Consider the following 14,291-nt stretch of genomic DNA (forward strand, 5'->3'; position numbering starts at 1 on the left):
GGTAAGAAGTGAAGCGTCCAAGACCAGTGGTATGGAGCCACCACCATGGCTCCTTCACAGCACCTGCTGGCACTTCCCCAGTATGGGCCTCAGACATATCGCCGTCCTCACACCTGAGTAGCTGTTGATGTCATCTGGGGGCAGGGATTACAGGATGTGTAAGAGTAAGTCAATAGCATCAGGCTTCCTCACTAAATTATTGGGAATTTGTCCTATAACTGAAGCTAGTCTTTGTCCTGTAGCTTACCTGTGTTCAGCAAATCTATGCTTTCTCCACACATCCATATATCTGCAAAAAATCAAGGAAAACATAGGGAAATTGAGTGTATCGAATTTATTTTAGCCTTGCTTTTCATGAGGTTGTTGTTGTTGTTAGGTGCCATCGAGTTGGTTCTGACTCATAGTGACCCTACGCACAGTAGAACGAAACACTGCCTGGTCCTGCGCCATCCTTACAATTGTTGTTATGCTTGAGCCCGTTGTTGCAGCCACTGTGTGAGTCCACCTCGTTGAGGGTCTTCCTCTTTCCACTGAGCCTATACTTTGCCAAGCATGATGTCCTTCTCCAGGGACTGATCACTCCGGACAACATGTCCAAAGTATGTAAGACGCAATCTCACCATCCTTGCTTGTAAGGAGCATTCTGGTTGTACTTCTTCTAAGATAGATTTGTTCATTCTTTTGGCAGTCTATGGTATATTCAGTAATCTTCGCCAGCACCGCAATTCAAAGACATCAATTCTTTATTAGTCTTCCTTATTCACTGTCTAGCGTTCACATGCATATAATGCAAGTGAAAATACCACGGCTTGGGTCAGGCGCATCTTAGTCTTCAAGGTGACACTTTTGCTTTTCAATACTTTAAAGAGGTCCTTTGCAGCAGATTTACCCAATGCAATGCGTCTTTTGATTTCTCGACTGCTGCTTCCATGGTTGTTGATTGTGGATCCAAATAAAATGAAATCCTTGACAACTTCAAGCTTTTCTCCATTTATCATGATGTTGCTCATTGGTCCAGTTGTGAAGATTTTTGTTTTCTTTATGTTGAGGTGCAATCCATACTGAAGGCTGTGGTCTTTGATCTTCACCAGTAAGTGCTTCAAGTGCTCTTCACTTTCAGCAAGCAAGGTCATGTCATCTGCATAAAGTAGGTTGTTAATGAGTCTTCCTCCAACCCTGATGCCCATTCTTCTTCATATAGTCGAGCTTCTCAGATTATTTGCTCAGCATACAGATTGAATAGGTATGGTCAAAGAATACAACCCTGACGCCCACCTTTCCTGACTTTAAACCAATCAGTATCTCCTCATTCTGTACGAACAGCCGCCTCTTGATCTATGTAAAGTTTTCTTATGAGCACAATTAAGTGTTCTGGAATTCCCATTCTTCGCAATGTTATTCATTATTTGTTATGATCCACAACGTCGAATGCCTTTGCATAGTCAATAAAACACAGGTAAACATCCTTCTGGTATTCTCTGCTTTCAGCCAGGATCCATCTGACATCAGCAATGCTATCCCTGGTTCCACGTCCTCTTCTGAAACTGGCCTGAATTTCTGGCAGTTCCCTGTCAATATACAGCTGCAGCTGTTATTGAATGATCTTCAGCAAAATTTTGCTTGTGTGTGATATTAATGATATTGTTCTATAATTTCCACATTCGGTTGGATCACCTTTCTTGTGTATAGGTATAAATATGGATGTCTTCCAGTCAGTTGGCCAGGAAGCTGTCTTCCATATTTCTTGGCATAGATGAGTGAGCACCTCCAGCGCTGCATCTGTTTGTTGAAATATCTCAACTGATATTCCATCAATTCCTGAAGCCTTGTGTTTCGCCAATGCCTTCAGAGCAGCTTGGACTTTTTCATTCAGTACCACTGGTTCCTGATCATATGCTGCCTCTTGAAATGGTTGAACATCGACTAATTCTTTTTGGTACAATGTCTCTGCGTATTCCTTCCATCTTCTTTTGATGCTTCCTGCGTCATTTAATATTTGCCCCATAGAATCCTTCACTATTGCAACCAGAGGCTTAATTTTTTTCTTCAGATCTTTCAGCTTGAGAAATGCCTAGCGTGTTCTTCCCTTTTGGTTTTCCACCTCCGGCTCTATGCACATGTCATTATAATACTTTACTTTGTCTTCTTGAGCTGCCCTTTGAAATCTTCTGTTCAGTTCTTTTACTTCATCATTTCTTCCTTTTGCTTTAGCTGCTCGACACTCAAGAGCAAGTTTCAGAGTCTTCTCTGACATCCATCTTGATCTTTTCTTTTCTGTCTTTTCAGTGACCTCTTGCTTTCTTCATGGATGATGTCCTTGATGTCATTCCACAACTTGTCTGGTCTTTGGTCACTAGTGTTCAGTGCATCAAATCTATTCTTCAGATAGTCTCTAAATTCAGGTGGGATATACTCAAGGTCATATTTTGGCTCTCGTGGACTTGCTCTGATTTTCTTCAGTTTCAGCTCGAACTTGCATATGAGCAATTGATGGTCTGATCCACAGTCGGCCCCTGGCCTTGTTCTGACTGATGATACTGAGCTTTTCCATCCTCTCTTTCCACAGATGTAGTCAATTTGATTTCTGTGTGTTCCATCTGGCAAGGTCCATGTGTATAGTCATTGTTTATGTTGGTGAAAGAAGGTATTTGCAATGAAGAAGTCGTTGGTCTTGCAAAATTCTATCATTTGATCTCCGGCATTGTCTCTGTCACCAAGGCCATATTTTCCAACTACTGATCCTTCTTCTTTGTTTCCAACTTTTGCATTCCAATCACCAGTAATTATCAATGCATCTTGATTGCATGTTTGATCAATTTCAGACTGCAGCAGCTGATAAAAATCTTCTGTTTCTTCATCTTTGGCCCTAGTTTTGGTGCGTAAATTTGAATAATAGTTGTATTAACTGGTTTTCCTTGTAGGCGTATGGATATTATGCTATCACTGGTAGCGTTGTACTTCAGGATAGATCTTGAAATATTCTTCTTGACGATGAATGCAACACCATTCCTCTTCAAGTTGCCATTCCCAGCATAGTAGACTATATGATTGTCTGATTCAAAATGGCCAATACCAGTACATTTCAGCTCACTAATGCCTATGATATCAATGTTTATGTGTTCCATTTCATTTTGGATGATTTCCAATTTTCCTGGATTCATACTTCGTACATTCCAGGTTCCAATTAGTAATGGATGTTTGCAGCTGTTTCTTCTCATTTTGAGTCGTGCCACATCAGCAAATGAAAGTTCCAAAAGCTTTACTCCACCCACATCATTAAGGTCAACTCTACTTTGAGGAGGCAGCTCTTCCCCAGTCATCTTTTGAGTGCCTTCCAACCTGGGGGGCTCATCTTACAGCACTGTATCAGACAGTGTTCTGCTGCTATTCCTAAGGCTTTCACTGGCTGATGCTTTTCAGACGTATACTGCTGGGTCCTTCTTCCTAGTCTGTCTTAGTCTGGAAGCTCTGCTGAAACCTGTCCTCCATGGGTGACCCTGCTGGTATCTGAATACTGGTGACAAAGCTTCCAGCTTCTCAGCAACACGCAAGCCCCCACAGCACGACAAACTGATAGACACATTTCATGAGGAGCCTGAGTTAAGTGGTGGTGTATTTGTTTTGTTGGGCTGGTTTTTTTGTTTTTCTTTCTTCCTTTTTTTTTTTTTTTTTTGGCTCAGACTTGTTTTCAGTGTCAGACTTTTGCTTTATGGCCTTTTTTGTTAAAAAATGAAGGGAGAAATACATAGAATTTATTTTTTTTCTGAGAGGGAGAGAGTATGGATTCTTAAAAATTTGGCAAGACACTATGGATCTGTGAGGTTTAGTCTCTTTATTGACATAGATGATGATATGTTGTCTGAATTGCTCTTCACAAAAGTACAGTTTTTTTTTTTTTCCTACTGAGGGTCTGTCTTTATCAGTAAATCCAGAAATATTCTTAGTATAACACCCATGACCTATATTTGTCCATAAATTTTTTAGGTTGTGAAATATTATTATTTCAGATTTCCAGAGCTCCTAGAAATATTTTAAACAAACAGGTTTTTACCTCAGTAATATTTAGACATTTATTTGATATAAACTGCTTCAATATAATGCTTCCTATGTGAAACTGAGTACATGCATGTACAAAATTTAAAAAAGTACCAAGTGGGATACAGTGAAAAGCAACTTTTCTACCCAGTACCCCAGCCCCGTCCAGCCAATGCTCTTCCTAAGGGGTAACAACTTTATCATTTATATATATGAAATATATAATGATATATATATATCATTTATGTAAATATATAACTACAAATATTTATGTATCTGTGAGTTGGAATTGACTCGATGGCTATGGGTTTGGTTTTTTTTTTTTGGTATACAGATATATAGTGGATTTATTTATTTAGGCCCCTGTTGTTGGCTGCCATTGAGTTGAATTTCAACTCATAGCAGCCCCATGTTACAGAGTAGAACTTCCCCATAGGGTTGTCTAGGCTGTAATCTTTGTGGGAACAGATTTCCAGGTCTTTCTCCTGTGGAGCATCTGGGTGAATACGAACCACCAACCTTTCAGTTAGCAGCCAAGCACTTTACCATTGCACCACCAATGGTATCTAAGTATCTATCTTTATGGATAGATATTTAGGTTATTTTCAGTTTTTCCCTATTACAAACAATGCTGTGATGATGTATATTTAGAACATTTTTTCCATAGATATTTGCTTGGCTTGTTTCCCCATTTCACTGAGGTTCTGTTTAAATGTCACCTCGTTACCTACCTAATATGAAATAGCATCCATCCCTCATTAAAAAAAAGAAAAAAAAATTTTTTTTTTCTTATCCTACTTTATTTTTCTTTATAGCACTTGCTACTACTTGATGTGTTATGTATTTATTTGTTTATAGACTCTCTCCCAGGCCAATATAAGCTTCATGGGACTCTCTACTGTATTTGCTGCTGTATCTCCAGTGCTTTGAACAGTAGCTGGTATGCAGTTGGTGCTCGCTAAGTATTAAATGAATAGATCATTTTGCACATTTGTGAGTACATCTGTAGGAAAAATTACTGGAAGTGGAATTACTGTGTGAAAGGTACAGTTATTTGTAATTTTGAGACATATGGCAAAATTTCTTTCCCTAGAAATTGTAGAAATTTATACTTCCATCAGCAACGTATGAGAGATGATTGTCCCATACCCTCACCAACAACATCACACTTTCAAATGTTTTCCAATCTCTTATTACTTTATGGTATCTTACTTTAGTTGTAATTTGCATTTTAATTTGCGTATTATATACAGTGCACATACCCCCAAGAGTCTTTTGCTGCTTGCAATGGCGGAACATGCATGAAGTGTTTTCATTTGAGCTTTCTCAAAGATCCAAAGATCTTCTTGACGCTCGTGCTCTGATGCTAGGAGTTGCTTTGATACCTGTCCTCCTAGACTTTGTAGGTACAAAGTGGTTCTTGGCTGCCTCAGTCACATCCTTACTCAGTTACTCTGAAACCTATGACTTACATGTATTTAACATTGGCCGATCAAGTCAGGGGTTAAACATATTTTCTTTAACTTTAGTTCCCATTTTTTTTCTCTTATGAAGATGTCTATTTCCTACATGTTCTTGCTTTAACCTTTAACAGCCAGGGGCACAGACACGTCCAGCATCTAGAAGACGCTTCTGACAATCCTTAGTATCCTTTTCCTCTAAAGTGTGGTACACATCACTGCTGGTTGACCAGCCCAATAAATAAGTTTCTAAGTAATTTTGGTAGTTGTTTCTGACTTCTAGATTTATTATGCAATAAAATTTAATATATTTCCCATTTTACTTCATGCCATTTAATGTTCTCCCACTTCCACACACACACACACATACACACACAAACAAAACAAAAACAAAAAACAAAGAAAAAATCATATTTGGGTCCTTAGTCAGTCCCACCAGGAGTGGTAGCACCAAACAGTACATCTCACCACAACAGAGGTAAAAACATCAAGGCTTTGATGTATAGTTGGGCTTGCATGAAAGAGTGGCATCAACTCATTATGCTCTTCCTTAGTAAATCTTCTCCCAGGTATTTTTTAGATTCTTTCCTAAAGAATGTTTAAATGTGCTAAACCCATGTGTTTTGGACCATCACAGTTTTACTGGAAAGTGATATAGGTGTTTTCTGTTGAAATTTATGGTTTGGCTTTTAGATAATGTCTAAACACACAAATTATAGAATCCTCATAGCAAGGATAAAATAATGTCGCCAAAGTCATCTTCCACACTAGACCTTTTACTACCACAACTTTAATCATATCAATATTTTTATAACAACGACAAAGGGTAGGAGGCATCGGCTATTTACCTTTTATGAGTTGTGTCAAAGCCTTGAAAAATGGTGCCATTATAAGAACACTGAGGCAAAGACACTAAAACAATTCTCAGGTCTCTTGAAAACTTGTGTTTTATTTCTAACAAGACATCACTGTCTTTATAGTATGTGATTTCCTATTTTTGAATGTTAGCCAAGAAGCCTCTGAATTTTTAATGTGGTTTGTGCCTATAATTTGTTGTATGACATTTGTTAAATCATATCTTCACTCCTTTCTTCCTTATTAAGTAGGGGATTATGAAGAATCATTTCTCAACTCATATAAATGGTACGAATAAGATCAAATATTTAAACCAGTCTAGGAATACTGTGAAACCTGTGAGAGCAAGAACTCGATGGGACTGCCTTGTTTTTCTGGTCTCGCAAGTTTTCCGCCATTGATAGGGTGCAATCTTACCACTTTTCTATTGCTTATTTTCGTGGAAAATATGAGTTTTCCTTTTCTGACACGTTTCTGCCTTATCCATGTTTTGGGTTTCACAGGTTTTACTGTGTATTGATAAAAAACAAAAAAAAGTGACAGGGCCAAGGGAATTTTTTTTTTCTGAAATTTCTGAAATTCTTCAATCAGTAAATGTCATAATTGAAAAATTTCATGAGATAGAAATTCTTCATGTGTATACATCCACTGGTCAGAGAAAATGAGGCAATAAAAGAATCTTATTTTATAATGACATAGGAAAAATTTGGTACTAATATAAATACATGGTGGCTATAACCTTGATGAGAAAAATCTCTGAAAATCCTTGTTTTTAAAAGCAGCTGTCATAATGTTAGGGCCCAATGATTATGAAAAACTATATGACTAAGAGAAGATAACCTTGACACTATAATATAAAATCCCTGAGGTGTTATGGATGACTGTGTTGTATAAATGTAACTTAGAAACATCTTCACGCTGAGATTTAATACTTGGGGGTCAGTGTAGTGGTAAAGTTTAAAAACAAGCAAACATATCAACTAAACAACCTTCATTATCGTGCCCACCAGGGAGTCTCAGTATGATGTCTTTCTGCATCAAGAATAATTTCAACACTGAGTGCAAAAGCCTAAAGCCTGCAGGAGATCAAGCAATGACACAATTCTTAAAAAGAAACATGAACTCTTGCATATAAACTTTTACATAGAATGCACTTAAACATATTACTTAAGGATCAATTTTCCAAATGTAACAGGATCTATATATATACTTTTAATCATTTACTCCCCCGCCCCCAAAAAAAGCACTTGAGTTAATCAAGGAGATAAAAATGTTATTTTATAATCAATATCACGTAAAAATTGAAGTCCTGTGAGAAGCTAAATAAAAACCAATTTTCTTTTATTTTTATATTTAAAATTAACCACTTTATTGCAGTATAATTGACATAAATAAACTACATATTTTTAGTATACATTTTGGTGAGTTTTGATGTATGTGTACAAATGTGACATGTTATCATGAGGGACCAGTCCTTGGAGAAGGACATCATGCTTCGTAAAGGGTCAGCAAAATAGAGGAAGACCCACAACAAGATGGATTGACACAGCACAGCAGCTGCAACAATGGGCTCAAACATAACAATTGTGAGGATGGTGCAGGACTGGGCAGTGTTTTCTTCTGTTGTGTATAGGGTCACTATGAGTCAGAACTGACTCGATGGCACCTAACAACACAACAACGTACAACTGTGAAACCATCATAACAGTTAAGATAGTGAGCATGTCCATCACATCCAAAAGTTACCTTTTGCCCTTTTTAATCCCTCCTTCCTGCTCCACCCCTACTCCAGCCCCCAGACAACTACTGCTCTGCTTTCTTTCTGTCACTGTAGATTAGTTGGCATTTTCTAGAGTTTTACATAAATGACTCATACAGCACATAATCTTTTTGTATTCTTTTACTCAGTGTAATTATTTTGAGAATTGCCTATGTTGTTGCATTTATCAATAATTCATTCCTTTTTAATCGTAGAGTAGTATTCCACTGGGTAATTTGCTTATGATTTGCCTTACTGTAGTTTTCTTCATGTTTCTTGTGCTTGGGGCTCGTTGAACTTTTGGTATCTGTGGGTTTATAGTTTTCATTGAAGTTGGAAAAAGTTCAACAATTATTTCTTCACATGTATTTTCCGTGTCACCTTCTCTGTTCTCTTCTTCAGAGACTCCAGTTACACCTATGTTAGGACACTTGAAGTTGTTCCACAGCTCACTGACTCTCTTTTCACTTAAAAAAATTTTTTTTTCTCTGCGTGCTTTATTTAGGAAAGTTTCTATTGCTTTCTCTTCAAGGTCACAGATCTTTTCTTCTGCAATTTTAAATCTGCTTTTAATCCCATCCAGTGTATTTTTCAATTTCGGCATTGTAGTTTTTATCTCTGAAAGTTTGATTTGAGTCTCATTTTATATCTTCAGTGACTCTTTTTAGCTTTTGAAACATAGGAATGCAATTATAACAACTGTTTCAGTGTCCTTGTTTGCTACTTCTAACATCTGTGCCAGTTTTGAGTCAATTAATTGATTATTCTTTTCATTATGGGTTATGTTTCCTGCTTCTTTGCATGGCTGGTAATCTTGGATTGATTGCCAGATGTTATGAATTTTACCTTGAGGGGTGTTGAATATTTTTTTCTATAAATCTTTTTCAGCTTCATTCTGGGATGAAGTTATTTAGAAACAGTTTGATTTTTTTTACATCTTATTTTTATAATTTGTTAGGTGGATATGGAGCTGTGTGCAATCTATTATTCCTCACCACTGAGACAACAACTTTATGAGTATTCTACCCCATGCTCCATAACATATGAGGTTTTTGGTCTGGCTGTTTTGAATAGGCACTATCTTAGTTTCTTAGTGCTGCTATAACAGAAACCAGAAGTGGGTGACTTTAAGGAACAGAAATTTATTTTCTCAAAGTTTAGGAGGCTTGTGCAAGTTCAGGGTGCCAGATGTAGAAGCCTCTCTCTGTCTGCTCTGGGAGGGGAAACCCTTTCTTCTCAGCATTCCTTGGAGATCTCCATGTGGCATCTATCTTTCCCCCATCAGTGCTTGCTTGTTTCTCAATCCCTCATCTGCTCCTTTATATTTCAAAAGTGTTTGGTTTAAGACATATCCTATACTAGTATGGACTCATTATCACAATAAAAAAATTCAATACCAGATGGAATTACATCCACAAGTATATGGATTAGGATTTCAACACATGTATTTGGGGGACAAAATTCAACCCATAACAGGCAGTATTCTCAGTCTTATATGAGCACCTGGCACCATTCCTCCTAATCCTTTCAAGTGGTTCTTTCCCTAGCCTTGGTCGGTTTTCTCACACATAAGTGCTGATCAGTATTCTGCTAAATTCTCTAGGAAACCATCTGCAGCTTTCTGGGTTTCTCTCTTTATATAGCTGTTTCCTGTTCAGTATTCTGTTCTATGAGCTCTAGTCTCTTTGATCTCCCTGGACTTTCAGCTATGCCTCCTCAACTGAGGGAGTCCACTGGGCTCTGCCGGGGTTCCCCATCCCTGTGCTGAGGCATGGAAGCTCTCTTAAGCAGTAATCTGTGGCAGTTGTAGGGCTTACTTCATTTGTTTCCTGTCTCTTATTGATCACTTTATTCCCTGATATCCAGTGTCTTGAAAACCTTATTCTTTTTTTTTTCAATTGTGCTTTAAGTGAAAGTTTACAGCTCAAGTTAGTTCCTCATACAAAAATTTATACATGTTGTTATGTAATCCTAGTTGCTATCCCTGTAATATGACAACACTCCTCTTTTCTACCTCAGATTTCCCGTGTCCATTCAACCTGCTCCTGTCCCTTTCTACTTTCTCATTCTGCCTCCGGACAGGAGCTTCCCATTTTGTCTCATGTATCTACTTGAACTAAGAAGCATACTCTTCATGAGTATCATTTTATATCTTATAGTCCAGTCTAATCTTTGTCTGAAGAGTTGGCTTTGGGAATGGTTTTAGTTCTTGGTTAACAGAAAGTCCAGGGGTGATGTCTTCTAGGGTTCCTCCAGTCTCAGTCAGACCATTAAATCTGGTCTTTTTACTAGAATTTGAGTTCTGCACCCCACTTTTCTCTTGCTTCATCAGGGACTTTTTGTTGTGTTCCCTGTCAGGATGGTCATTGGTGGTAGCTGGGCACCATCTAGTTCTTCTAGTCTCAGGGTGATGGAGTCTCTGGTTTATGTGGCCCTTTCTGTCTCTTGGGCTAATATTTTCCTTGTGTCTTTGGTGTTCTTTATTCTTCTTTGCTCCAGGTGGGTTGGGACCAATTGATACATCTTAGATGGCTGCTTGCTAGCTTTTAAGACCCTAGACGCCACTCACCAAAGTGGGATGCAGAACATTTTCTTAATAAACTTTGTTAGGCCAATTGACCCAAATGTCCCCTGAAACCATAGTCTCCAGACCTCTACTCCTGCTACGCTGTCCCTTGAAGTGTTTGGTTATATTCAGGAGACTTCTTAGCTTTTGGTTTAGTCCAGTTGTACTGACTTCCCCTGTATTGCTTGTTGTTCTTCCTTTCACCTAATATAATTCTAGTCTACTATCTAATTAGTGAATACCCTTCTCCCTCCCTCCCCACCCTCGAAACCATCAAAGAATGTTTTCTTCTGTGTTTAAATCTTTTCTTGAGTTTTTATAATAGTGGTCTCATACAATATTTGTCCTTTTGCAACTAACCGATTTCACTCAGCATAATGCCTCCCAGATTTATCCATGTTATGAGATGTTTCATGGATTCATCGTTGTTCTTTATCGTTGTGTAGTATGAATATACCGTAATTTGTTTATTCGTTTATCCATTGTTGGGCACCTAGGTTGTTTCCATCTTGCTATTGTGAACACTGCTGCAATAAACATGGATGTGCATGTATCTATTCATGTGATGGTTCTTATTTCTCTAGGATATATTCCAGGGAGTTAGGATTGCTGGATCATACAGTACTTCTGTTTCTAGCTTTTTAAGGAAGAAAACCTTATGCTTAATTTGTTTTGTCTTTTGCTGTTACTGTTGTTGTTTCCAGTGGGAATGTTACCTTATCTTGATCAGATTGGAGGTCTCCAATAACTAATTTTCCAAAGAATTTTTGTCTATTTTTTTTGTGAAGAATAAGTAATATTTTTAAGATGTGAATAAGGAGAAAGGGTAGTGCAACATTTCCGTTTATATAGAGAATTTATCCTGAGGTGAAATGTTAATAGTTTGGGCTTTCCTTTAATTCATTCTGATATTGAAATGATTGTTATTTAATATATGTTAAGCCTTCTAGATATAGACACCACAGCTACATTTTAATTAATCAAATTCCTGCCTTGGAGAACTTGAAATATAATGACACAAAAGATATATAATATTGAAACTCTAATATAGAATTAAAATATAAGTAGACAGGGATAGCTAATGTGGAAATGTGGTAGGCTGAAACTTTAATCTTTCCTTTTTCAAACTTTCTTTAAATAGAAGAGTCAAGTTACAAAGTAATAATAAAAGGAATATTACTGAGAGTTATGAGAGAAGGAGATAAATTAACTAAATTCTCACAACTGAAATACTGTAGGATGATGATACAGTAACAGCAAAGAAAAGATGTATCATATAACAACCTCCTGAGGTGGCTTGGCAGGTATTATTATCTCAGTTTTAAAGAAGAGAATACTGAAGTCTTGTGAGTAAAAATAATGAGTTCTTCAAAGACATACCTTTCCTGACTGTTCCACGTAGAGCTGACCAAACCTTCCCTACCAAAACCCATTGCCTTGAGTTGATTCTGACTCATAGTGACCCCATAGGACAAAGTAGAACTGCCCCATAGGGTTTCCAAGGAGCAGCTGGTGGATTTGAACTGCTGGCCTTTTGGTTAGCAGCCAAGCTCTTAACCACCATGCCACCATGCCACCAGGGCTCCATACCCTCCTTACACACACACAGACACACACACACAAACACACACACACCCCACACATAAAACTTGTTGCTGTCTAGCTGATTTCGACTCATAGCAACCCCACAGGACAGAGTAGAACTGCCCCATAGGGTTTCCAAGGAGCAGCTGGTGAATTTGAACTGCTGACCTTTTGTTAGCAGTCATAGTTTGCTGTAGCTCTCAACCACTGCACCATCAGGGTGCCTTTAAACCTTCCCTGGTACCCCATAATTGTACCCTTCTCATATAATTATGAAATCACACTAAACTTAGACCAATGGCTCACATGATTATCTCCATTACTACAATGTATAAATTTATCATATGGAAAAATACATAAGGAGGAGAATAATTTGACCTGGAGGAGGTAGATACTTTTATGAGGTGGCACTCTTGCATTTACGTATGTTTGTACTTTAGAACTTGCAAAAATGTTGTGGTTTTGACACTGTTGAAGAATTGTACTGAATCTTGTCCATCTTTTTTTTTTTTAATTTGTTTATTGTGCTGTAGGTGAAAGTTTGTTTATTGTGCTTTAGGTGAAAGTTTACCAGTCAAGTCAGTCTCTCATACAAAAAGCCATACACATCCTGCTGTGCACTCCCAGCTGCTCTCCTCCTAATGAGACAGCGCATTCCTCCTCCCCACCCTCTATTCCTGTGTCCATTCCACCAGCTCCTGTCCCCCTCTTCCTTCTCATCTCGCCACCAGACAGGAGTCGCCCACACAGTCTCAAGTGTCTACTTGAGCCACGAAGTTCACTCCTCACCAGCATCATTGTCTATCTTATAGTCCAGGCGAATCCCTGTCTGTAGAGTTGGTTTCGAGGATGGTTCCAATCTTGGGCTGTAAGTGGGTCCGGGGATTATGACCGTCAGGGTCCCTCTGGTCTCAGTCAGACCATTAAGCTTGGTTTTTTTTACGAGAATTTAAGATCTGCATCCCACTGTTCTCCTGCTCCATCAGGGTCTTGTTCATCTTTGAATTCCTTTGAATTAAGTGGTCAGTAAATAATTGTGGAATAAATTGATACTGTAAATTTTCAGAAGAATTGGAGATCAAATATATTAAGAGAACTTAAAACGGCACTATTTTTCTTAGTTATGACTTCACATTTCATGAAGTGGACTAGAAGCAAATATTTGTAAAGAAAGGCAAGCATCAAACTCCTAATATCATACTTTCAATGCCTGAAAGAATAAGGGATTTATTGCATTACATACTTTCATATCTAATATATTTTTCTTTCCACTCACATTCAAACCATCGGCAAGTATCCATGATTCTGCTTTTAAAACACATTCCAATCTTACCACTTCTCACCACCTTCATCACTATCAGCCTACTTGAATTCATCATGACCTTACCTGCTCTCTAATAAACAGCCACTCTTGCCCTTCCACAGTTCTTTACATAGCAGCCAGAGTGATCTTTTAAAACTTTTCAAAAGCATCCCATTTAACTGAAAATAGGTCCTGCACTCTATCTCATGGCCTACAAGGTACAACAGGTTGTGCTGCTGCCCCCCACTCTGCCTCCTTCCCTTACCACTCTCCCCAGCTTATGTCATATATTGGCCTTGGAGTTCCCTAAAAACTACCGTATTTGTAAGGAAATAACTCGTGCGCTTTCTATGTTTTGTTAGCCAACTGTGCCTTCCTTCCCCTCACCCCCTCCAAGTATTTTTATAAGCACCTATGCCAATTTTTTTACATGTTTCTGTAAAAAATTATCGTAGAGCCCTCGGTGGAGGGAGGAGGGCATGGTTGACAAACATAGAAGGCGTGCGTTTTTTGTGGAAAAATATGGTAAGTGTTTTGCACTTGCTCTCCCTCTACTTGTAATGTCTTGCCATTTTTTATCCTGAAGTGGGTTGAATAATGGCATCTCTTATGGAGCAAACATATAAAGCTCCCAGTGGACCCTTTTGAAAGACGACGTGCAATTGGATATATAAGTTGCAGATTTGTCAAAGAATCAGTCACGGTGACTTCTAATTACAAATGTTAGAG

Source organism: Elephas maximus, chromosome 1 (assembly GCF_024166365.1).
Source record: "Elephas maximus indicus isolate mEleMax1 chromosome 1, mEleMax1 primary haplotype, whole genome shotgun sequence".
Lineage (NCBI taxonomy): Eukaryota > Metazoa > Chordata > Mammalia > Proboscidea > Elephantidae > Elephas > Elephas maximus.